Source organism: Protopterus annectens, chromosome 2.part0 (genome assembly GCF_019279795.1).
Source record: "Protopterus annectens isolate FY-2018-M chromosome 2.part0, PAN1.0, whole genome shotgun sequence".
In the NCBI taxonomy this organism is placed as follows: Eukaryota; Metazoa; Chordata; order Ceratodontiformes; family Protopteridae; genus Protopterus; species Protopterus annectens.
Genome location: NC_056728.1, coordinates 1,920,995,023 through 1,920,997,931, shown reverse-complemented (window position 1 = coordinate 1,920,997,931; position 2,909 = coordinate 1,920,995,023). Strand labels below are relative to the sequence as shown.

The following is a 2,909-nucleotide window of genomic DNA, read 5'->3' as shown; positions in this document are numbered from 1 at the left end:
GGCTGACAGGCATTGGATCCCCTTTGAATGACACCAACACTTAAGCCAATTGTTGAAATTGATCATCTTGTCTTCATATTGTGGCATCATTCTTGGTGAGGGTAAGATGCTACTCAAGGTCAGGGTCATACCGGCCTGGGCTACATGCTCAGAAAGCCCCTCTATGTCTCTTTTCATGTAGTCCAGGGAGGTACATCTCAGGTCATTCACACCAGCATGGACAATGACTGAGTCATATTTGTACTTGCCTTGGAGTGACCTGAGTGCTTGTGTTATGTCAATCACCAAGATCTATTTTTCACTGGTCTAAAAGAAATAGAAAGTGAGAGACAGACAGAGAGCTCAGTGCCTACATATCAGATGTGATTGTGCTGCTCCAAGAGGAAGTAAGGAGGAAGTGGGTGAATTTCTAGAAAGGTCACTGAACATTAAAAATGAGATAACTTACAAAAGAACTATGAAATATCCATTATGTCAGTCTGGTTACTAGAACTAAACATGAAAATGATATTTGCAAAGATCTACAATGCATGTGAGAGGTGCAGACATGTCAGATGGATGAAACCTTAGTTGACTACTGAGTTGTCATCTTGGGGAAAAGAGGTCCCATTCCTGGACAAAGGAAATCACTTTCATCCAAATAATCTCTTCCAAATCCCTTTGCTTCCAGAAGATGTTCCCATGGTGTCTTTCTTGTACACTGTGCTCTTGAAAACAAGTACATAGCATTGAGCCTGTGGGCACAAGCTATTTTTTTCCGTGAATAATAGCACATTGGATAAAGGGCATGAGCTATTAAGGAGCTGCTTCCTATGGTCCAAGGTTTGATTCCCTCAGCCTTCATTTCCCTTATGTGCGGCTCTGAGCAAGCCTCTTAACCACATAGTGCTCTGCAGCATCTGTAAAACTGGGTTAGGATTGTCAGGGATCTCCTGTACTACATGCCTAGTAACTACATATGAACCTGTAAGACAATAGTTTTACTGCTCTTATGATCAGTTACAAAAAAAAAGCACTATTTGAACAAGATCACCCCATCCTGCAGCTTTAAGAAAGTTCACTCGGTATACTGTATTTGCATTTTGCATCATTTATGTGAAAGGCTAGCCATCTTACAACCATACATCTCAACTGTCCAGATTTTTGCAGAATGTCCAGATTTTTGACTCATATTTTTGGTCTGCTCCTCATGAAATTTCTAGTTTGCTGACAAATTGCTCAGATGATCTGAGGAGTGAAGTCATTAAATAATGACATACATTTGAGTTTCGAAATGTATATGCTTCATAAAATGCATTCTAACTCAAATCCCATTTTCTAGCAACTTTCTAAGTTTATAAGAGAAATATTGAAAGTTTGTCCCTATTTGTGGGCCTTTGACCCCTCATCATTTCAGGCTTGCACTAAGAGGTTGTGAGGTAATGTTTACATCTGATTAAGCTACAAGCACAGTAACAGCCTGACTTCTAACAGACACAACAATTGTTTTTTTTTCCTCCAGAAGTAATTTTACCTATTGTTCTGTTGGCAAGGCTGATACTAAGCACTACTGTACGAGAACAAAACTTCAGTCTCAGCTGAAGCTTCCTTCCAGTCTCTAGGTGTAGTGTCAGTAATGTCTAAATAATTGCATACAGCTTGCAAATATGCGCATTACTACCTTCATCTAACTGCAGACAAAAGTTTAAAACTTAGCATTCTCAGAGTCTAGGACACATCCCACTGATAATGAAAAAGAATAAACTACTGCACGTCTTCCCAAAATTTATTAATGCCTCAATAACTTCACTTCTATGTTTCTAAATAAATGTTCACTTTAAAGCAACTTTTACCCAACATTATCTTGAGTTCCTAAAAGTTAAATATTTCCTACCCCATGGTTATTAGAAATTTATATATCTTCAAATACTGGTTCCTTCTTTCAAATTTATATTAAACTATTATACAACTGTAAATATTGCAATATTGCATATTGCTTCTTTACATTGTTTGGTACTTTGTGATGTTAATAATAATTTATTTCTTCCTATTAAATACTCTACCTTTACTAGTCAAGTTTAGAATTCTGACAAAAAATGATAATTTCCTTGTTTTTCAGCCTTATCCTCAGACTTCATTGCAACCTTATTAGTTATTTAGTTACTGACACAGTGGTCATATTTTGCTAATATTTTTGAATTAAAGTTTAACAAAGAGGATTATGATTGTGAGCTGCTGATGGGCTTTGTTTTGTAATCCTGTATCTGAGTCTCCCAAATGTGTGACTCCGAGCAAGTTATTTAACCAGACAGTGCTCCTGGGGTGCCCCTAAAAAGAAGCATGTGGGTCTTGTGGGCTTACTTGGTTAACAAATGGATAAGATAACTGCCTCTACAATATTGCACTGAAAGAAGATGACAAAGGGAACATCTTCATTTGGTAAGTGTTGGAACAAGACACACACACTGTGCCAATGTTGTGAAGCAAAGGTTTATTATCTCCAGAGGTCAATTTGTGGCAAGTGCAGTTATCCTGCTAAATGCAAGAGAAAGCCAAGTGATGCAACGCTACTGGCACTGGTTGCATGAAGCATTTGAAAGTTGTCTATCACAGATTCACAAATGGTTTACATGAGGGAACAATGCCCAAGCCCAAGAGAACAGCAGTTGCAGCTTCCAGCTCCTCCTGAATTTTACAGCTGTACAATAAGATAAAAACAATAAGCCTGGTGGAGACCATGTATTAGTGGTCTCTCTCTCTCCCCTCCCTTCAGTTAGAGGAGGGTTCACAAAAACATAAAAAAACTTTAGTGCATTGACAGCCTCAATTATGCTACAAGAATTGATGAAAAGACAGGCTTGTTAAGAACCTTTCTGACATCAGAAAGGTGTTTAACAATTATTAAGCAACCTCAGCACTGTTAAGCACTT

At 38.1% G+C, this 2,909-nt stretch overlaps 1 pseudogene; it reads left to right on the top strand.

The window, feature by feature from the left end:
• The first annotated feature begins 2,393 nt into the window (after positions 1 to 2,393).
• On the top strand, positions 2,394 to 2,668 carry LOC122793785 (annotated as a pseudogene).
• Positions 2,669 to 2,909: the final 241 nt, after the last annotated feature.